At 38.1% G+C, this 24,363-nt stretch overlaps 1 protein-coding gene across 3 annotated transcripts in view; it reads right to left on the reverse strand.

Moving 5' to 3' along the window:
• The window catches only part of ST6GALNAC3 (ST6 N-acetylgalactosaminide alpha-2,6-sialyltransferase 3), a 555,981-nt gene that overhangs the window by 31,747 nt on the left and 499,871 nt on the right, over nt 1–24,363 (reverse strand).

Consider the following 24,363-nt stretch of genomic DNA (forward strand, 5'->3'; position numbering starts at 1 on the left):
TAAAAAAAAACCCACAAAATCTTACATAAATACTCCAATTATTTGTATTCATAAGATAATTACAAGAGATAATTTATTTTAATGCAAACAGACAATGAAAAATAAATGAGAAGTATTAATGGCATTTCTTCTATCAAACTTATGAAAATCAACAATTATCAAAATGTCTGTAAGAAAAAAGCAATACAATGAACCTACAACCATGAAAAAAAGCAAATAATATTAATAAATTAGATTACTTTTGAAAAATAAGTATTTTAATACCCTTAAGTTTCGTCGTTATTTTCTCTTTCCATGAAAAACATAGAAATGCAGTGAGAATTAGTTAGACATGTTTAGATTTTACATATTTTTGTCAGAAATTTAGTTTTATATAAATTTAGGAAGAAACATATGGTAGACATTGGTACTACTGAAGAAATGCCCTAATCAGACTCTTAAACACAGTGAAAAGAATAATTTTCTTTCTGCCTAATGGAGGCTTACCATTTTTTTAAATTTGTGAAGCATTTACAGCAGAAGTGAGCAGTGAAGATCTGTGCTTGTCTACAAGGCACATTTGAATCATGAGTATAGAAGACATCAGTAGAAGGATTAGTGGAGGCTTGAAAGGTATTTTACTTTTTCCCATCATTGAAAAAAGATAGATACAAAAGGTTTTTTGATCCAGAAAGATTGAAATCAGATTAGAATTCTAATTTCTTTCCCAAGAGATCAAAATCAGTTTAAGTTCTGAATCTGTAAGCAACATTTTGCAAAACATTTCTATCTCTCAGCTATATTGCAGTCCTTGCTTTGGTACCTGGGGGCAGCTCAACCTTCTGAAAGCCATGGAGGCTGTGAGATGGATAGAAGTACATGAGTGCATGGGATCCCTGCTCTCCTGGAGTCTGACTGGCACCTGGTCAGGAAGAATTCACCATGTTGGTTGCAAAAGCATCTGGTTATGGCTATAGGCTGAATATTTATATCTCCCACAAATTCATATGTTGTTGTGATGGTATTTGGAGCTGGGCCCTTTGGGAGGTGATTAGGCCATGAGAGTGGAGCCCTCATGAATAGGATTAGTGCCCTTCTAAAAGAGACCCCAGGGAGCTCTCTTGCCCCTTCTGCCATGGAAAGGCACAGCAAGAAGGTTCTGTGTGAACTAGGAAGCAGGTCCTCACCAGAGAATCTGCAGATAACCTAATCTTGGTATTCCCAGCTTGCAGAACTGTGAGTAATAACCTTTGGTGTTTAAGACACCCAGTCTATAGTATTTTTGTTATTTTTGTTTTAGTGCCCTAAATAAATGAAGATAGTTATACGTAATTAAACTCAGCCTGGATGACTGAAATCAGGGCCTGGTGGAGAGGAGACATCCCAGACAAAGCCAAGAGCATGAGTGAAAGCTTCACATTAGGAATGATTCAGTGGAAACAGTATAGACCCCAGAGCTCCAGTTCCAGCTTTGATGCTTTTCGCCCATTACTCTTCATATAATCACTATAAAGAAACAGAAGCCCTCTACTTAGTAGTACTTTTGGTTTTCAAAAGCCACCTAGAGTCCATTTGCTTGTTAAGTCCAAAGTAACCAATTTTAGAACTTCTTTGACTATCATTGACTTTGCAACAAGTATCACAAGCAGAAACACTCAATGATTAAATACTGGAATGGAAAACTTCTGGGGAAGTAGAACAAACAGCCTCTAGATAAAGTATCTGGGAGGCAATTCCAAAACTCTGAACAGGGTTTGGTACATTCTTCACATCACTTTGGGGGTTAGGATTTCAACTTATGAGTTTTGGGGGACACAGGCATTCAGATCTTAGTATTGTGTGTATGTCTGGGCTGTGTGGGAGAGAATCTTAAGCTATAGGTGGCTGTAGATTCCACTAAGAAGGGAAGGAAACTCACCACTGTCATTACCAGGATCCAGCAAGCGACATATATTTACTGAAATAAATATATGGTAAGCAAGCAACATATATTTACCGAGTAAATAAGTGAGATGAATCAAAATGAATAATTAGTGAAATTAGAATTCCTCAGTTCTCTGCTATTTTGTTAGTTTCTCCCTACTCTCCAAAAGTTCTGGATAGGAGTGTCATTAGCAGGCTTCCTAACATTGATAAATGGGGAAGCTACTCAGTAGAAAGATGCCTGGCATTCCCTCTGGTTTATGCTTTTAGACTCAGACTAAACTATGGATTTTCTTCCCTTTTATTAATGTCCTCAGAAATCTTTTACACTAGTAAATCTCTCTGAAAACACAGCAGTAGTTAGTGAGAAGGGAAAAAAGAAACCTTTAAAACCATCTCTTAAAATGAACTCAAGGATAATTATAAGCTCACCAGTATAAACATGTTCAATCAAAATTGAATTCAGGTCTAAAGAGACTAATAGCATCCCATCCATCTCTTTGTGTGTGGAAACTCCGACAATCCCAGTTGGTCAAGTGTATGATCCATTGATAGCAACAGTTACTCCAAATGTTCTGAAATACGAAATGTAGAGAAAAGTCCCAGGCTGATATTATTTCAATGTTATTATGGCTTAATAGAACTAGCCATTCACTTGTTAGCAATCCCAACCTCAATATATGTGGCTTTATTTTCCAAAATGAGATGCTGGGTTAAATTCTTTAAATTAAAAAGATTGATAGCTGCCATTATTTCTGAAGAAGATCAGAATATAAGAAAATACAAACTTGTCTATGTTAAATTTCCTGTAGTTAGAAGTGAGTGCTTGTCCAAGAAGAGATTTTTTTCAGTTAATACTAAACTACACTTTATATATTTTTTCTGATTTGTGCTCACCTTCCCTTTCTAGGATACCTATGGAACAACTACTATGTGCCAGAATTGTGTTAAAAGCTGAGGCTATTTCACATAAACAAGACATGATCTCAGCCTCATAAACTGACTGTCTAACTGGAGAGATAGGCACTGAAAAAATAATTATAATTCCACATAAGTAATATAAAAGAGGCATGAATACGTTATCAGTTAGGAAGTAATTAATTCTGCCTGAGTGGCAAAGGGGAAACAAAGCTAAAGCAGGAGGTCCTGGAAGAGTTTTCTAGGAGTCTTCCAGGTTTCATGCTAATACACAAGGTCCACATTTCATATGCTGATCTGAATTAAAGAGATATATTCCGTATTTTCCAATGCAGTGGTTCCCAGCCTTGGCCGTACATACAGTCACCTGGGGAGCTTATAAAAAGATGGGATGAGGGGACTGCACAGATCAATTAAAGCTGCATCCCCTGAGTAAACCTCAGTCACTGCTACTCAAAAACAATTTCCCCAGCTGGTTCTAATCATGTCTGCAGGCCTGAGAACAACTTTTTCATAATAAACAACTATAGGACACTCTCATTGCCCTAAGTCAAGGGGACCATTATTTGGTGGGGAGGGTAAAAGACAGAGCAGATCTATATATCCTTAAAAAGAGAGACTAAGAAATATGCAAATGTTTAAAATCATAACTTCACTTTTATACATCTAACTGCAATGTAAAAATCAAATCCAAAATGGCCTTGTGTGTGTGTGTATGTGTGTGCATGTATGACGTTATCTATAGCTATTGACAGGGCATTGAAAATTACACATCAGTATGTAGACCTGAAGGTTCGTATATGCTAAAGACTTTGAGGTTTTAGGGACTTGAAATGATTCTTGTCCACTATTCTGAGTGTTTTCTGAACACTTTAAGTGTGCAATGGATTGAGCTTAGAATATAATCCCAGTTAAACACTGTAGGAGATCAGTCAGAGTGGGGGGAGAAATTACAGGGAAAGGGTGCAAATCTTCTGAAAGGTCGGAAGTCTCTGCATAGCTCTGGGGAGAATAAGCTGAAGGTAGCTGTTCTCTTACCATGAAGCAGAGGGCAAGGAGGAGGTACAAGGAAGTGTAGGTGAATTTAGTGTAAACAGGATTGTTTACTTATATTAACCAGGAACCGACCTTTGATCATGCCAGCACGAGACTGCTCCCTGAAAGGAGGAACAATAATGTTCATTACCCACAGACTGTGTTGGCTTCAGGCTTTTGACATTATGTCTGTACTAAATAAAAGCAAGGAGCCCCACCTTATCCAGACTGCTCACTCTTTGGCAGTCCCCTAGTTGCTCTTACACTGCATATCTGTGTCTGAGTACTCCTTTCATCTATTGTTTGGCCAGGGTCTGCAGGACATACCTGGCAAAACATCTCTCCTTTTTTTGAAAAATTAAGACAATTTCAATAAAGTTTGAACTTTGGTTAATAATAATGTAATATATCAATGTGACAAATGAAAAATATTCATGTAAAATGCTAATAATAGGGAAAACTGGATGTGGGATGCAGTGTAACACTATACTATGATCAATTACCTCCCTGGAAAGGCTGTAGACAGATGAGGAACGGTGTGTTACATTCTCTTATATATCTAGACATATCTGTTGAGTGGTCACGTAAATCAATTCAAGAATCAGTGTTGCAATAGGTACTCATTCAGGCTAATTAAGTGGTATTATAATTTATTGAAAGCTGATCGAAGAGGTTAAAGAGCCCAAAGGAGCAGCTTTATCTATGGGCTATGTATTTATCTATCTACATCTATGTATTGTATCACCTAGCTAGCTAACTAATCTATGCATCCATTCATCCATCCGTTTATCTATTGTTATTTAGTTTTCCTTTATGAGGAGACAATATCCGAATGTAATTAAGAATAACTTATTACACAGTTAAATTTGGTAACACACATTCTCTGAAAACAGAGGAACAAGAGTGTATTAGAGATCTTTGGTTCTTTAGAAGGTATTGAAAGTCAATATAGTATTGAGAAAAGGGATAAACATGTTTCTAAGAGCAGGCCATAACCTGTAAAGAATTGGGTAGATGAGGTGTATTCTTCTTTTCTGTTTATTCATGAACAGTTTGCAGATGGAAATAAAGAATATCATATTTGTAATATTGACTGATGAGACTGCTAGTTCTCTAATTAAAAAAATAGTTCTGGACATGTAGAAATAGCTTCATTTTTGTTAGTAATTTTATGTTTATATTCCTAAAAAAAGCATATTTATTTCCATGAGCCACGACTAAAATCACATAGTCATCTGACTGGATTTCAGCAGTCATTGAAAGTTAACCCCTAGGCCCTGTTCAGAACCATGTTCAAAGCCAATCCAGGGGCTCCATGCTGATTAAATAAGGGGAGAAGGGGCAGCACGAGGGCCCCCTTCCACCCTGGGGTATTTCTCATGATACTTGTGATGGGCTCTGTGGGAATCTTAGTAATCCTCAGAGATTCCATTAGTGCATAGCTGGCTTATTTCAAATGAGTAAGTCTCCCTCCTCTGCCATCCCTGTCCCTATGATCGCCACATCAGTATGCTTGTTACATCATACTGAAACCATTTGTTGACAGGCCTGTGTTCCCACTAGATGCCAGTGTGAGTGCTTTGAAAGCAGAGACTGGGCCCCATTTATCTTTGATTTTCCAACAAGTATCACAGGTAGTAGGCACTCAAAAATTAATTATAGGAGTGAAAACAAACTTTGGGGAAAGTAGAGCAAAGAGTCTCAGAAGAAGTGTCTGAGAGGCCATTCTAACGCTCTTGATGGGGTGTGGTACATTCTTTACCAAAGAGAAAATGTATGAAAGCACTTTAGAAAGATGCTTGATAAAACCTCTTTTTATTCTGCCACATTCAATTTCTCAAAATTGTGCCCTGTCCAAGGCCATCAGAGCTTTCTGAATCTCTTTTCTATCTTAGGCAAATGTTTATTTCCAAATGTTCACCATGCCAAGATTGTGTTATGTAATGTGGGCATTCAGAACTCCAGGTAGGTGCTAATAACCTTGTTGCTCTTATGGATACCAGATCAAAAATTAACAATGTGATCACTAAAATTCCAGAGATAACATCACAATTAGGTCTTCAAAACAACACAGTTCTTTACAGAATCTTCCTTTGCTTCTATACTGCATTTTGTCTGATAAGCACTTGCCAACAAAGACATCATACTAATTACAATTTGTTATACAAAGGGCAGGAAAACTGATAAATGATTCATTGATTATTTTCTTTATGAAATAATTCTTCTGTTCTTGTCCTCACATTACATTTGGATAACAAATGGAGGCTTTAAGTGCTTTCCCAAGGAATTATTTAGAAAAAATCATGTTGTCAGTATTAATTCTTAGCAACCGTGAGTGCACATACATTTAAAAAAAAAAAAAGGAGGACAAAACGAGTATTTTTGGTTCTTTGTATGTGGAAAAGAATCCCCCTTTACAAAGTAGAATTGTATAAAATAGTTTTTGGCTTCTCTGTAAGATTTTTCACTCCCCGCCATTCCGAGTTATGTAAGGCACACTTCCTCTCCCCTGTGTCCCCAAATGCTACACTAGAGAAGGTAAGATGCCTCTCGGCATTTATTCTGGTTTTCTTGTCCTGAAAAGGCCAATACCTGATATGATAGCTAATTTGCCAAGGGAAAACAGCTGAGCAAGAGCAGGAATTTAGGCAGTGGGGACATGTGAGCCAGTCCACAGGGTCCTCAGTGAGTAGGAAGGAGTGACCAGGAAGTCTGAGGTGAAGAGGAGTGGGTGGTGATAGAACCAGGGTCAGGGGCTCCAGATGTTCTCTGGGTGCCTTCTCTTCTCTATTTTCTCCTGGAAAGCGATTTTATGATTCCCAAGTCTGTATAAGAGGCCCAATGGTCTCTCCATCTGGACATTTCCCTCATGCATACACCCATGCACCTTATCCATACCATGCCTCAAAGTGATCTTGCATTCTCTCAACCCTTTTCTCATTTCTGTATTCCCATCTCAAACGGAATGGTGTCAGCAGTCGTGTAGGCCAGAGACATTTCTTCATCACCCCGTCTCTTTGTTCTTCCTTAATCCTGTGTATTCTTGAGGATTTTACTTCAAAATGTTTCTGAAATGCATTCTTTTCATCTTCCTTCACTCCAAACCTCATCATCTCTGGTCTGGACAAGTATAATCTCTTCTTGACGGTCTCCCTGCCTTCAGTCTTTTCTCCCACTTTTCCATCCCCTAAAGTGCTGACACAGTGAGTTTTCTATAAAGCAAAGCTGATTATGTCATTCTCCTTGATTAAAAGGCTTCAGTTGCTTTCCAACATTTAAACTAGGGAATCAAATCTGGGATTCTTCACCTTGCATAAGAACATCTTCAAAATTTTACCTCTGTTTACATTTCTGGCCTCTTGTCTGCAGGCTGACCGTTTACTTGCATGTTATGTTTGATACACTCAGAATAACTCACAGAACTTCTTTCTGTGCCAGTTATAAATTAGATAGATATTTATTATTGAAGCATGACATGCCAGGCACTCTTCTTCTAGGTCCTAGGGACATAGATGAGGTGCCCCGGTACATGTTCTTCTGGAACGTCCTTCCTAGGCTTCCTTTAATTTCTGCTCACATATGACCTCCTCTGTGTAGTCTTCATGGCCCTCCCAGGTAGAGGCAGCCAGGCCATTTTCCATGCTACCAGAATTTATTACCTCACATACACAACTCTGATGTGGCATAATACAAATATGTGTCTTCTTATCTCACTCACTCAACTGAGGGTTAAAGTCCTAGACAGAGCCTGTGTCTTATTAATCTCTGTCCTCAGTGTTTAGGGTATTGCCAGGCATGAAGCAGGTGCTTGATAAATATATAAATATTTTCTGAATGAATGGTAATATGTGCCCATGATGTATGTCCAGGATAAATCTGCATCATACACACTTGCCCTGGGCACTCTGGAAAAAATACAGGCACATATCATCAGAGGACCCTCCACCACAAACACACCTAATGTCAAAGTAATTCCTCAGACTTCTGAATCAAAGTAAAATTTATTTAGCTGAAAATAAAAGATAAACATAACTGGAAAGGAGGTTAACAGTGGTTGCCTCAGGGTGGTGAATTTCCAGAGGAAACCTGGGTATATATGCCAGCTATTCCTTTTGCCTGAAATGTCCACTCCAGCCCCTACACACACACACACACATGCACACACACATACGCACACACAGCCTAGTTAACTCTTACCAATCTTTCATATCTCATTTGTATTTCTTTAGGGAATCTTTCCTAACCTTTATCATCACTGATTAAGTGCAGTCTCCTGTCATGTATTCTTAGAGCATCAAGTATCTTCCTTTAGTAGCTTTTATCTAGCTATAATTATACTTATTTATATTATTCTTTGATTAATTTCTATTTCTTTTTCCAAACCATAAGTTCAACAGGGCAAGCTCCATGTATGTTACACAGGAGACTCTCAATGCATATTTATTGAATAATAATCAAATGAAACATCTACTTTAATATTCATAATAACCAACCAAGGTGAGCCCTGTTATCATATGCACTTTCCAGAGAAAATGGACATGAGTACAATTAAGTAACTTGCCCAAGATTCCACACTCAGGGATGAAACAGTGAGACAGTTACTGGCTTTCTGAATACTGGCTTCCTGTATCACAGAAAACTAATTTAGAGCTATTTTAAGACTTTAAATAAATGAGTTCAGCTTTATTGTTCACTGTTGAATGCCTAAGAAAATTATTAATTTTAAATATGGGTTTAAAAAAATGAGTACATCCATAGAGGGTTTGTCTTTTTTGATCTCTCAGCTCTGATTGGAAATAAGTCAGTATTAGCAGTGTTGTTAAAATCTCCATCACGAAGATCCATGTGGGTGCCTGGAGTCTAGCAATAGAAAAGGTAAGCTTATTTCCTTTTCTAATATATGGTTCTTGTTTAATTCCCAGTGTGTGTTTGAAATAATTTTTAAAAAGTAATCTGATATTTGCAATTTACTGAAACATCTGACAACTGGGTATTGAAGACTTTATTGTTGCATTATTTGAGAGCCTTCCTAAAATCCTAATCCTATTTTTCTACAGAGTGAATGTATTCCTTCATATTAAAAGAAACTAAAAAGTAACGGCAAATGAAACGTGGTCATGTTGAGCAGCTTCTCAGAACCTCAGTAAAGTATGGGTCTTGATTACAAAGAGAGATCTATGGATCCCAGTTGATGGGGAGCAGAAACACAGGTACATCTTAAGTATAGAGGTCCTCAAGGGTACAAGTTGGCTATACTGAGCACATTTTCCAAGGCCACTTGCAGATCCTGCTCTAAACTGCCATTGGACCTGGCCAGAATTAATTAAGATGCATCCCCAGTTTGTATGATACTTAGCCCATTGAAAGAGAAGGTGATGCTGAATAAAAAAATGGATTACAAGAGGAGAACTGGAGCCCTCCTCCCACCTCTCAGGGAGAAAGTAAGGACTATTGTTGTTCCCTACTTCTCAAGTTGGGTATGGACAAAAACTAGATGCATGAAGGGGTGCTGGGTATCAAGGAAGAATTGCTTTCTAACTCATTAGGTATCTGAATGCCCAGTTCATCTACTTGTAGTGGGATCTTGCTATTTTCAAAGCTCACTTAAACTATCCTTAGAACGAGTCAGTATTTCTATTCCCTTTCTTTCAAATGGATTCTCTTAATATTACTCAAGCAGCCAACCAGTTAGGAGTAGAGCTCTGAGGAGTCAATTCCCCCACCTGACATGTTGCATCATATTAATGCTGAATTTCAGACATGAATTATTTTAATGGCCCATTTTATAAGCCATTCATTGTCTGAACTCTTACAAGAATTATCAAGTTTTATTCTTTAGCCACTTAATAAAATTATCTCCAGCTTTTCCGGCTCAGAAGGGGATCGTGGAAAGCTGGTCAGGGCACGTTTGTCCTGTGGGCCAGGGAGATTTCTTTACATCAGGACGCTGGGAAGGTCTGTTGGCTAGAAATGGACCCTATGTCAGGAGGCACAAGGTGAAGAGAAAATTTAGTTCAGGGTTATTTTTTTTTAACCTGGGAAAGTGCATGATTCTTGCAAACTGCTGTAAAAGTACTTGTCATGTGAAATAGTTTAGCCCTAATGAAAACTCCCCAGAATAACAAATAAGGAGATATTTGCAAATGTCATGAAATATCAGAAACCAAAGCAGTGTTTTGCTGTGATGAAATGCCTTAGTACATTATTTATGCATTTTTGTTTTTATTCAGAGCTGCATAGAGACATAGCTGCTTAAAGACATTAACTTTCCCATTCTACTAATTCACTGAGCAGAATAGATTCAAATCACCAATGTATCAGTCAGCATCGACACAGGAAATAAAAACTACACTAAGTGCTTTAAACAGAGAAAATTTAATACTTGGAATTGGTTACACAGATGATACATGACCTGAAAAGCTAATCGGGGACAGGGGAGGCAATTCAAAGATATATAAGAACAGGAAGCCACTGCCTCTAGGATGTGCTATTTTCAGAAACCAGTTACTCAGGTTGGAACAAGTGGAGCCTAGTGACTGCCTGGCAGAAGCTGGGACCATGAAGGAAAGGGATGTCTAGTGGGAGTGGAGCCCCAGAAGATACAGCTTCTTCCTGCTGGAAATGCCTCCCCAAGGCAGAGGGAGAAATACGGGGACTTCTCCCCTTTCCTCATCCTACAGTTTTCTGCTAGTACCCGTGATTGTCAAAACTACTGGAAGCTAGTTGTCAAGGGAGCCCCCCAAATGGTGTTTCCTGTGATTGACAGCAGCATAGAGGAAGGGAGGGAAATGGATTTAAGTGTACATAGGCAAATGGCCAACTAGCACACGTGCTGACCTACAGTATCCTGTCCATGGCAAATATCAAGTGCATTACTTTTGTGCTATTAGTTTTGAAGTTCATTCAGTTCATTTCTTCTTTTCCTTAGCTTATATTTCTGAGTAACTTTGATGGATCCATCCCTTGTGTTCTATGTAGCACAAAGACACTGAAGTTTTCTGTGGTGGAAAAGCAGAAACCAAGAAAACATGAAAGGGAGTAGATAGGTGGGGAAGGGATCATACACTTTATTTGGATATGGCTACATTAAAAAAAAAACTAGGTAGAATGTTTCATTTTTTTAAGTTGTATTTCTTTGGACAGATCCTATTAAAAAAACAAAAAACAAACTACTTGTGGCTACTAAGCATTCACTGGGTCTATCATTCTCTTTTAATATGTCTTTAGGGGTATATGCAATACAAAGAGGAATGGGATCTAGGCTGAGATCTGGTCTAGTCAGGAGCAGACTGGCTGTGTGTAAAAATGGAAAAGAAGAAACATGTGCACTCTATGTTCATCATCCCTGTGTCCTACCTTCCTCTCCTTTGGGTTTATGCCAGGTTTCCCAGGGAGAGCTACCCTAGTGTCCTCTTTACTCTCCTCAAGGCCTGGTGGATCCTAACTGATGGATGTTTATGGAGAGCTGGTGCTGCCACAGCCAGTAGAAGGGCCTGTCTGCACCTGTTGGTACCCTGAGCCTCCCACTCACCAATCCCAGCCTCCAGGTTTTTCCAAACACGTGCCACGTCTCTTGATCCATTGGAAGTCATTAGACCTGATTTGAACTGCCTGAGGGACAGGCTCTCCTTTTAACTTCCATTTATTAAGAGCCCATTATGTGCCCAGAACTTGACGGGACACTTTTCCTGGATTATCACATTTAATCCTCACACCAACATCAGGTTACAGATGAAGAGACCAATTTAGAGATTAAATAATTTTCCCAAGGTCACTGAACCAGTAAGCCTAGAAGTGGGATTTGGACCTGATTCGTTGTGTGCAAGCATATACTGCATCATACTGCCCAGGGCCATGATGGGCAGCAGAATGCAGGCTCCTCCACATGTTCGCCAGACTCTCAGCATCTAGAGAACTTTGCCCTTTAACCAGGCATCTCAAAGCCACAGTCACAGCTCTGGACACATAGGCGCTGAGGAGAACTGATCGAGCAGTAATGTCTCCATGGGGACCAGCCAGCCAGCAACAGTGTACACACTCACTGTGTACTGACCAGGACTCAGACAATATGTTCTGCCAATCCCTGGACTCCTAATTAGCCTTCCATCTCCCAAAGTGAGTCAGTGTCAGGTAATCAAACATGTCTCTTTCCTTGTCTTCTCTCATTTAAGGGACTGTAGCTAGCTCCTACAGCTTATTCTATACTACCCATCAGGTCTAATATAAAGTCATTCTAAGAATAATCCACCCAAAATGGCCTTCATATCTGGTGTCTGGAATATAGCAGAAATCTTTTCATTCAGTGTTAAAGCATTGCATCATCCAACGAACTGACTGCAAATGGACACACAGTCTAACCTAAAGGTTATGGATTAGTAGGTAAATGCAAAAATTCTATTAGTTTTCAGACCTGGGGTTTATGACATTCATTTAAAATGAAACCAAAATCCTATACAGAAATAGGAAAAGCACCATGGATGGATTCACTTTTAACAGCATCCACTTACCTATTACACAAGGGCCAAGAAGACAGTAGTTTCTATATCATGTAGTTACTTTTTATTCCTGTTCATTGACTTTGACAAAGACAGTAAATAGCATACAGAGAATAGACACATTTTGAAGAAATATTAAAACACTGATTAATGTCACATTAAGAAGTGTAAAGGCCCTTGGGTAGAGGGAGAAAAATTAAAATGCCTTTGGTTCTTAATGAAACTGCACCAGGCTTATATAAATCTAAAATCCTTACTTTAACCTGAGTTTAAAATAATGGGCTAACTTGACAGTGCTTTACAAATCCTAGCAACGAACATTATCATTTATTACCAGAATGAGTGATAATAGGAGTAGCAGAGAGATAGTGCATATTGGGAAGTGTCCAAAGAGTTTAGCAAGACAATATTTCTTTTTCACAATACAAAGATAAAACAGTCGTAAAACTGAGAGTTCATTTCATTCACTTGGAGGAGAAGGGCAGGTGGGTGTTCTGGTTAAACAGATTGCAACCCTGTTCTATAGGAGCGTAAAGGAGAATGAAGAAACACAAGAGGTAATATTCACTCTGCAGTGCAAGAAGGTACATGGATTTAAAGTCCATCACAGTAATTAAATTTCAATGTTGACACAGTACATCTCAACATTCAGAGTTCTAAATATAGTTTACACAGTGCCTGTGAGCAAAATGCAATGCACATGAATATTTATCTCTGTAGTGAAGCTGCTTCTGCCACATGCTCTGAAAAGAAGGGTTGAGATTAGGACAGACCAAAACAGAGCCCACAGAATTTGATGATAATCATTTCAAAATAGTTGAAATGAGCCCATGGCCTCATCAGAGGCAGTGATTTTAAGCATTTTTGGTTGCAAAACCCTTTGCACAAATGAAATCTAATTAGAAACTAAATATTTGAAATGGACTGAAGTGAGATAGGTCAGTTGATTTTTGCAGGAGGCAGGGTATTCCAGGCCAGTGACTTCTCAATGCCACAGACTTTGAGATGCATAATCTAAAACTATTCTTTTAACCAATAAATAAGTAAAATAAAAATCTACTGGGTATTTGATTGATTTTAGGGTACTAACAGATGGTAGCGAGCTATGTATTTCAAAGGAAGGGCTTATGGAATGGGTTGGTTATGATAGGGAAGAGCAGTAAGATTCGATGAAATGAATGCTAAAATAAATGTTATTCACTTTCTGCCACATGAAGATACTGTTTTCTTTCATTTTATTCCTGGGCCCTCAACTGTGGATCTGGTTCCAGCACGAACTGTGCATCTACTCTGTGTTTGCCCCTCCACCCAGTCTGTCCAACTATGCCTCGGCGGTGGTGTCTGCACTTAGGCTCTCACCTCTCTGGAAGTGCCCGGGACTGCAAGGTGTTGTTCTTCCTCTTGTGCCTAACGTGTTTCTCCACATTTAGCCCTGATTTCCTTAAGCATATTTATAGTTTTGTTTTGTTTTTTTGAGAAGGTGTGTCACTCTGTTGCCCAGGCTAGAGTGCAAAGGGTGCGATCTTGGCTCACCACAACCTCCACCACCCAGGTTCAAGAGATTCTCCTGTCTCAGACCCCCGAGTAGCTGGGATGACAGGTGTGTGCCACCACACCCAGCTAATTTTTTTGTATTCTTAGTAGAGATGGGGTTTCACCATGTTGGCCAGATGGTCTCAACCATCTGACCTCAGGTGATCTGCCTGCCTTGACCTCCCAAAATGCTGGGAATACAGGCATGAGCCACCATGCCCAGCCAAGCATATTTATAGTTTCTTAGTCAGCTTAGGTTACACATGCTGTGGTAACAATCCCAAGTCCTCAAGGACTTAGCTTATTTCTTGCTTGTACTGCATTATCATAATGGGTTGAGTAGATGTCCTCTTCACTCTGGGACCCAGGCTAACACTCATATTTGGGACATTGCTGGCCTGGTGACAGAGAAAAAGCCCCATGTGGCAGTATATTACATAAGGCCTCTGAAATTTTCTGCTGGGAAGTAGCGTATATCAGTTCTGCCCACATACCATTGGACAAAATAGGTCAACTGGTCTTTGAGAAAGCTCAATTCAACCATTTCAGCTTAGTTTCTTTTGCTGCATGATTTCAGTGATGGATACCATATTTCTTTAGAGCTAGCATGACTCATGCCAGTTTCCATTGAGAGACTTATATGTTTCTCTTTTAGATCTTGTTTCTCCTATTAGAATTGCTCACTAAGTAATTTCATATCTGAAGCTGTTACTAGCATTTAAGATATTGGAAAATCAGAGATACCTAATGTGTCCTGAACAAAAATACTGCTATGCCTTAATGCTGCTGACTCTCCCAAGAGGATGTTTTTGTGGAACCCTACAATTATGAAATCATGGCTTTAAAAAACATTTGCGGTACACATTAAGATTGACAGACATGATTTGCAGCAGGAGGAATTGGGCTTTGCATCACAGATGCTTATTAGTGAATTCATGGATCAACAGGCTCACAACATATTCATTCATTCAGCATTTATTCTGAACCAAGCAAGCACTGTTTCAGATCAAATCCTACTGTCATGTAGTTTACAAATACATTCCAACCTGGGATAGATATTTGACATCATAAATAACATATTCAACATCTGACATCATCCCAACTGCTCCACTGATCCCAGCTCCACCATTTACTAACTATAAGACCTTGGGCAAGTTATCCAGCTTCTATAATACCCCCCATACATAAGATACAGATAATAAAAGCAATTACCTCATAAGTCTGTGGTGAGGATTTCCTGAAATAGTGAAAAGTACTTAATTGTGCCTGGAGCTAAGTAAGTGCCCAATAAAAATTAGTCATGGTCCTCATCACCACCATGATCAGATTACATATTAGAGTGGTGGTGAGGAACAGAATTAGGCTTTGTAGAATTTTACCCGAAAAAAATGTGGAGGTCTTTGTTGAAGAAGCTTAAGATGGGTCAACAGTGTTATGTAGCTGTTTAAAAAGCTAAAGTCACCTTAAGTAGTTGATGAAAAATGTCATATTGTAGGAAAATTAATTCTACTTCAGTCTTCTCTGATCAAAATTAACCTAGAATATAGAAATATGATTTTGGTGTGAGACATTCATTTCTGAAAAAGAAAGAGTACCTATTATATCTGCATCATACAGGGTCCTAAGCACATAGTTCCTATAAAGATGAGTTCCTGGCATTATACAGCGCAGGCACTCTTTCATTTTTGTTAAATCATTATACAGTGGCAGGCACTCTTCCGTTTTTTTTTAAATCACTAGAAGTCATGACATATTTCAGCCTTAGTTTCTTCTAGGAATTTTTCAAACAACTGTTGGGCAATCCTACAGAGATGTTTTATAATGCCCTTCAGAATGTCAAAAGGACTTATTCCAATCCCTAATTTCCTGCTGATCTTTACCATCTGTTACTTTGACCTTTTCATCAAAGGCTCCTCAAGCTGCTGGAAGCCCTGCATGTTAACACCCAGTGGAATATTCTTCCTGGGTTTCTTTGCCTCAGTCTCAGCACTATCACTTGCATACATTTTGTTGGCCATTATGGTTTCAAACAGTTCACTAGAACACAAAAATATACGGCAGAAAGGAAGGCTCCTGAGGGGTACATAACAAACATTGCTGAAGGCTTTCAACTGAATATGGTACAGTAGAGTATTCAGTGGCTGAGAACATTTGCCATACGGGGCACAAACGTTTGCCACCTGACAGCATCCAGTACCGTCTCCCATATCAGCTCCTCATTGGCTCAGAGTATGCTGGCACTTTGAGTATCTGAAAAATTATATATTAACAGTTTGTGCAAATGAACTGTTCTATAGATAATTCTTTTGAGAAACTATTACACACACAAATAGTATTGTAACAACCCAGCCCGCAAGGGTAGTATTAAATGGTATATGGGTTCAAATTTAGTAGCACTTTAAGAGAAATAGAAATAAAGTGTTGTCTGCTTAGAAGATAACCACGTGATGAGAGAAATAGGAAACAGTCAAAGCAACTAGGAGTGCGAACATCCAAAAGAAAACACAATTCACTTGATAACTACTTCCAAGCAAAAAGGAAAGCTGACTTACATTGTTCCAGAGGGCAGAAGGGGGAACAAAAACTGGGTAAGAAGAAAGCATATTTTTGTTCCACTTGAGAAAATATTTTTAATATTTAATGCTGTCCCAAAAAAGGAATAGTTTACATTCTGTGATAATGAACTCCTTATCAGTAGAGGTAGTAAATGTGGATGGCCATTTGTTAAGGGGTTCATGCATTGAGTAGTGTGGTGGTTTATAAACAGTGGCCAAAAGTTCTTTGACATTCCTTCTATAGAGATGTCTATGTACCCTCCTCTTAAGTCTACGTGGGATTGTAATTGCTTTAATTAATTAAGGATGAGGAAGTGACACTATGTGATTTCCAAGGCTGGGTCATGAATGTCTATATGATGTCCACCTAATTTCTTGGAATTCTTACTTTTCAGATGCTCTGCCTCAGAACCCAGCCACCATGCTGTGATAAATTCAAGCCACATGGAAAGACTGCATGTGGGAGGCATGACTCAAATTAGATTTGAACTTTCATTTATATCCATTGTGTCACTGGAAAAATTAGAAATAAATTAAGTTCTACTAAAATCTAATATCCTAATTGTCTACGGCACCATCATTCAACTGCATGTCAGACTCAACATGTGAAACCTTCTCTTTGAGTACTGTGAAACATATTCTAAATTAAATGGTCGAGTCAAACTGGTTTATATATGTATTGTATTATTTAGTTTCGACTTATCAATTAGCCCTCTCAAAATGGACAAGGGGCATAAAGAGATTTCTGCAAAGAAACCATAGACTGACTAAAAAATAGTAACAAGGCAAGCACACAGACACAAGAAACTGTCAGAGCTGACATATCTCACAGGGTAAGTTTCTAGCTAGCCACAGTATCAGAGTAAAAACTGTGATGATTTGATCTCATCAGAACTAACTCAATGATTTAGAAATTACCCAGGAGACTATTGGAAGTGCAGATTTACACCCAATATATTAGTGACCCTTATCCAAAGAGTTATTGTGCTTGTTACATTAATTAATGATGATAGTACATATGTACATATTTGTAACTAATAAATAAAATTAGAAGGTTGAAAAATATGAAATTGCCAATGTTCAAGTATTTTTGACCCATGTCAATTTCATATGGTTCAACCTAATTTGTTGAAGTTAAATGCTCAAAAATTATTTACTTTGGAGTGAGTACAGTAAAAATGTCCATGCAGACTGTTGGTTTAAGGAATAAGACACTTGATAACCATGAATTTAGTGAGTGCTTAGGAAACTGTTTACCTTTGCTCCCCAGCTGTGTATATATGTGAACACAGACACATGACATGTTACAAAATTATTGCTTTCCTTGTCTGGTGATAATTTTATTATAACACATGTACTCTTTCCAATTGGGGTGGCTCCTAGCACCCAGATAGATTATGAAACACTGACTTGAATGACAATAATTATTCTTTGCCTGACTCCATCCTGCAGTGATGTATCTAGAAAATCAACATTCCTTAGTAAAAAACAAGGCTTTAAAAAGAATGATTTTTATGGGAGCTGGTGGTTATAGAGAATTTTAGTGCCAATAAAAAGAAGATGAGGATTACTTGTTCCTTTGAGGCCGTGAGGTAATTAAAAAACAATATTTAGTGGGTTTTAGAACACCTATTTCCATGAAATCTCAGCACTAAACAATTCAGGGAAATCAGAATCGATAAATCACCTAAACAGATCAGAAAAAAATGGATAAAGCAACCATAATTCTATGCTACCTCCACCCCCTCCAGATCCATTAAATTATTTCAACTTCTTGGCATAAAATCCCATAACATAATACTCCAAAGCATGTGTCTTGCTTTGGTGCTTGTCAAAATTAGTGTCTGAAAGACTGTACAGAGAACGGTTTTCCATTCAAGGGACAGTTGCCTATTGAAGCCCCTCTCCCAAATGACTGAGAAATGTACTCTCATCCTGCACATGCAATATCAACTCTCTCTTATCAGCTAAGATTGTTCTGTTTCACGGCACCATATCTAAAATAGATTTATGCCTTAAAGTAAAAAGAGATCCTGAGCTTATTTGTTTATTTGTTCTTTCAGTCATTGATTCATTCAACAAGTATTCAAGTGACTACCACAAGCCACGCAGTGCTGAAGACACAAAAGAGTACAGCAATTTGCAACCTGGGGCTAAGGGGCTACCAAAAAGTTAGAATTCCAAACACCAGGTGAATGTGGTTCCCTAAGATAACATAAAAATGTGAGAAGAATAAAACAGGTTGTTGAAAACTAATGTATTCTAGCACTTTTGTTTTTCTCAATAATTTACACATAAACACTGGCTCCTTCAGGAGCTATCCCCAAGTTAAAGGCATGTGACAGAAGACCCAGAAAGAGCAAGAGGCAGAAAGGGTAGGCCTAGTGAAAGGGAGAGGGTAGCAGCAATTTCCAAACTCCCTGGGATTCAATGTCCCCAACAAAGTAGAGAGTGGACATGAATCTGTCAAAAGAATGTGAGAACAACCTGTAAGAGCCTCCTACAAGCCAAAGATGGGACAATTTGAGCATCAACAGGGATGATGTAAGTGCAATAGATTGAAATACTTCAATAAATTTTAAATCCTTGTGTTCTTCATGATACTAAAAAATTATTGAGTACCGAGCGACACTGTAGGGAACTAATGATAATTTTGAAAACTGTAAATAAAAGAATCAAGAGTTTATCCTCCCTTGGCTACACTAGTTGTACTACTGGTCACCAAGGAATATAAAGGAGGAAATTTTTATTATAAAAATATCACATCTAATAAATGATGATGAAGGCATGAGAAAATAAGAATACCACTATTTTGTAATCTCTAATAAACTAGTGGATTTAGGCATTGAACATTAATGGGTAGCACTTCAAAAAGAGATAAAGCATATAGTGTGCTTTTTATTAAGTAGAAAAGACCACATATATGAATGTCTTATCAACAAAACCCACAAAAATCTAATATAATAAAACCTCTAGATCCAACTACTAAGTACGGTAAATAAGAGACCAAAGAACATATTAAGCTATATCGTGGGATGCAATCAGCAAAAACTAGACTGTGAGAAGGTACAGGACAAACAATCAATTTTTTTCCTTGCAGTTTGACAAATGAACTGCAAGAAGAAAAAAATAAAAGGAGAGGAGTACCCATATATTTTTAAAAGTCTCAAGATAAATCAATCTATGGACAAGCAATGTATGTATTTTATTTGAATTATGATTTCTTAAAAAATGTATGATGCATTAGATAATTGCATTGACTGGGGATTTGATGACATGAAGACTGATGGTGAATTGTTTTACTGTGGGATTGGTATTCTACTCATACATAAAAACTATGTTTTTATCTTAGAAAAGTACATAATAAAATATTTTGAAATGAAATAATATGATATTGGATTTGCCTCAAAAAAAACACAGGTGGGAGAAGGGTTGGGAAGATGTGACTGACAATGAAGATGGGGCTGCAGAGTCCAATGAGTTGGTATTTTCTGGAGCTGGTGATCGATGTGTAGAGGTTTCTTTTATATTATTCTGTTTATACTTGTGTATGTTTGGATTTCTCCCCTCTCCACAATAAAAAGCAAAAAGAAAACAAATTAATGGACATATGAATTCATGTATCCAAAAGATCCGCAGGACTGGCTAATTTAGATTCTTTCAGATTTTCCAGTGAAGTTACCAGACATATAATAGTCTGGTTTTCTCAGATCCAAAGCTATACCCAACGTGAAAGCATATGAATATATGTAAGCATGATAGAATGAAAATAGAAACTCCCTCTTGCTCTCTCCCTCAGTGCATTTGTGTAGAATATATGTATGTCCACACACACACAAATTTGTGTATGCATAGGTATATCCTCAGATGCTTCTTATTTATATTCTGCTTGAAATTGTTTTTAGCCTTGTTGGAGTAGGCATCTCAGGCTGACAACAAATAAACCAATATTTCAATTAGCACAAAAACACATATCAGATTACATACCAGATAAATGATCCTGGTGGCATGGGTAGGTAGTGTATGTAAAACGTGTCCATGTGAATGAGCATACAGATGCTGTGCCTCAAAGATTAAGGGAATTCTACACCATCAAATATCTGTGTCTAAGTTGATTTTAGCCTGGAGAAAATGCACTCGACTTAGAAATTCCATACTTTAGAGTAGCTCCCAGTTTCCTGGGGCTAATCTTTAATACTGAATAGATAAAATCTTCTCCAATCCAACAAATCAAGCAATAAAAAGATGGTTCAGCTACTTTTCATACCAAAGGTCAAAGAATCCATCTTAATACTCTACTATGAAATGCTAGCCTGATGAAATTAAAACAAGGCAACACAAGCAAACAAACAAAATCCCCAAACTCCTGAAAAGTAACGAAGTCCAGATTATGATATAATGACCTCTTGCATCTGATTGTTTACTACATCGAGTTGTTTACATAAAATAGAAGTCCTTATAGGCCTCTACATTATTTAAGAAAATTAGCATGTTTCAAGAAAGTAGCAGATTATTGCAGATGAAAGTGTTTTACCAATAGGGATTTTATGGGTGGCAAATGTGATTAGATGTTCATTAGCATCTGCAAGCCAAATACGTGGCATGTACCTCCCGGAAACACCTCAACATGGATATTCTAATTTCCACCACTTCAAATGGACAAAAGGGTTTTTATTCAGGCATAGCCAAAGACAAACAAACAAAAAACTAGATAGTAAATTAGGGCAAGTTATTTGTTGCTTAAACAATTATCAAGTCCCCATCTGCTGCCTAAGAATAAATGGCAAAAAGAATCGTCTGTCATTGTCATTTTTTGAAATGTGGCAAATGTTGGCCGTCTACTTAATTAGTCTGTTGTCTTCATCCACTAAACATATTGAAATTTTATAGGAGATAAATTTAGGGAAAATGGTAAATAGTCTCTTTCTCCAAGTGAACAGAATAAGGACATAAAGAATGATAAAGCTGCCCTCCCAGAACCACTTGCTCCATTAATACAATTCTGCCGGGAATCCCTGATTACACGGAGGTGGGCTCACAGTTTCCATGACCACTAATGGGAGCAACATGTGCACAATGCTGGGAGGACAGTGCCTTGATGCTCTGAGGGTGTTGCTGCTAAATGTCTCCCCACTTTACCAGAGCTTTATTTTTGACAAATACTGGTGTGCTATAATGAACTTTAAGCAACAACTGGAGGAAGAATACATGCCCAGTTTTCAAGGTCTATAAGAAAATGAATGCTTTTATGACATGATTTATAAATGGTATTATATCTATGAAATTTTAATGCTTTAATTTTGGGCCACATGGCATGAATTAGTGAGCCAAGATACTATCAGGGCTCGTTTTCACAAGAGCAATTTCCACTAAAAGATTAAGAGGCTATAGCTCTTGGTAAAGGTTACCTTCCCAGCAGAAAGAGGCAGTGGCAAGGGAAACCTAGCATGGCATTTTCTACAAAACAATTCCCTTGGAGAAATCAGAAAGCTCTCTATTCAGTAGTCCTGTAATCAAACAAGAGAAATGGGAAGAACAAGTTTTGCCTTGATAAGATTTAATAAAGGCAAATTGAATAAAGCAAAACTGATCAAAACAGAGAAACAACATTTAAAAATATTTACATACCACAATTTCCCTTCCTTTTTAAAAATTGTAACCTCATATCTGAATAATTATGCAGCAAGTCTGCAAAGTGAAAGAACTTTACATAAAGCCACGAGGTTAATCTTTGAACCACTGCATGGGTATTTGCTTTGTCTGGCTTAGTTTTGTCTGTTTGTTTCTTCCTTTCTTTTTTCCTTCCTTCCTTTTGTGGTGGGGCAGGACATGTATGTGGTGGCTGCTGTTCAATCAACCAACACTGCATGGTCACTCTGTACTGGACATCATCGGAATGGAGAAGCAATGGCAGATGAAAATTAGACATGCAAATCACGACTTTAGCTATGAGAACCCCCTCATTCCTTACACTTACTGTGAAACTGATTAATCAGGCTCCCCAGAGCTTTTCCTCTGGCATTTTTTTCTGACATGTCATCTGTAGTTTCCAAAATTATTATACAACTTTTATGAAACTAAGTCTACAAGACAAGCTCTAAGGTATAACTGATGTCTCCTTTGTAAGCCAGAGAAATTTGCACAGCCTGTGTCTCAGAAGGCTAATATTTCAGCTCTTCTTGGGGTGTTATTACCTGCATGTGTCTGGCTTCTATAGCACTAGACTGCCAAGATTCCTTGGTCTAACTGCAACAGGGGAAAAGCTATCATCAATTATGGATTGGGAGCAAACAATTAACTTTGCAGGAAGCAATTCAAAGGAAAGCCAAAGAGCATTTTGGACATTCTGTAGCATCAAAACTTCACTTTATCAGGATATACAAAAACACTTCATTTTTCCACAGTGTCTATGGGTGCCATTAAATTCTATCCTTTGGCCTTTCTCTGTGTCTCTGTAAGAATAAAACACTATCATAGAGGAAAACACCCATTGCCAATAACTAATAACTAATTGCCAATAACTAATCATCCTGTTTTCCTCTGTATCTGAGAGTCTCTAGGGGAGGAGCAGGGAAATTTTCGAGCACAGTTGCCTAAGGTTTTCCTAGCTGGCCCTGACTGCACTGGCCACCTGTTCCCTGTTTAGAGAAACCATCCTTTCCCCTCCCCAACCTTCTGTTCCTTGTCTCAGACTAATGATGATATATGGGGTGCTGTGTTTCTCCTAATTATGAAAATTGCTTTCTATTGGTTCCAAGATTTTTATTTGATGTCTTCTCAGAATCTTGGCTAGCCTCTGTGCCTTGGAGCCCTTAAGTAAAATTAGATCTTAGAGCCCCCATATGGGATCTGACACACAGCTTTTAACCAGGAGCTCTTATTTAAAAAAGAAAATCTGGCTCTTTATAGAAAAGATGCTAGTTCTCTACCATAAAGTCCACTACACCACCAAGCCTGGGCTTCCATATCTGAAGAAAAGTTCCCAGACCCTGATGCCCAAATATCATCATTGGTAAATACACCATTCACCTTTTCCCTACAGATTTCCTTCAGTATGTTGCTCCTGCAAAATTGAGTGCCTTACCCAAGTTTGTGGACTCACCACCATCTCCCCAACTCCTCATATAAGAAATCTGAGAGTTAATCTTGATGCATTCACTACTCTCATATTTAGTTACCATCAAATCACCTTCCTCAATATCTTCTAACCCAATCAACTCCAATCCACCCACACTCTACTATTTTATTTGAAGATTTCAGGATTTCTTACCTTTAGTACTAATGATTGTGTCTGACACACCATGAGTGCTCAATGCATGTTTGGTGAATAAATCAATGATATAATTAATGAATAAAACCTGTTCTCTTTTGAGTGGCCACTAAGGGCACAAGAGGATAGGACACCAATTTTCAGGTGCCATTGTAAATCACAAGATGAGGGGAAAACTCAGTTGTTTTATTTTTACAAGGAAACTTAGTATGTTTATGATAGATGTTGGAAAGGAACTTAAGAATGGTTATCTTTCCATTGATGATTAAAATGGATTTCCATTTCTTCTGCATATAAAGATGAACTGTTGCTATGGCTCAAACCAACACATTTCATCACTGGCTTCTCCATGACAACATGTTCTGCATGTTAGAGTCTCTTCCCAGCTATAAAAATGGATATTTTGGCTGCTTCAAACTGCAATTCCATATTCAGAGTTTCTACTGAAATAACTCAACTATTCAGGTACCTTTGACCTATGGAAGACAGAGCTTAGGTCAACTTCTTTGCCTTAGCATGGGGCTTGAGGAAGACCACACATGGAGGAAGGGCCACCTTCTCAACTAGCCAAGTGAGCTAATCAACTCTGCTGACAAACGAGTGGCAGATCAAAGCCAGATCACCTAACAACCAGTTCTTCCATACGCTACTGGTG

This window comes from Macaca mulatta, chromosome 1, assembly GCF_049350105.2.
Source record: "Macaca mulatta isolate MMU2019108-1 chromosome 1, T2T-MMU8v2.0, whole genome shotgun sequence".
NCBI classification, from domain to species: Eukaryota; Metazoa; Chordata; class Mammalia; order Primates; family Cercopithecidae; genus Macaca; species Macaca mulatta.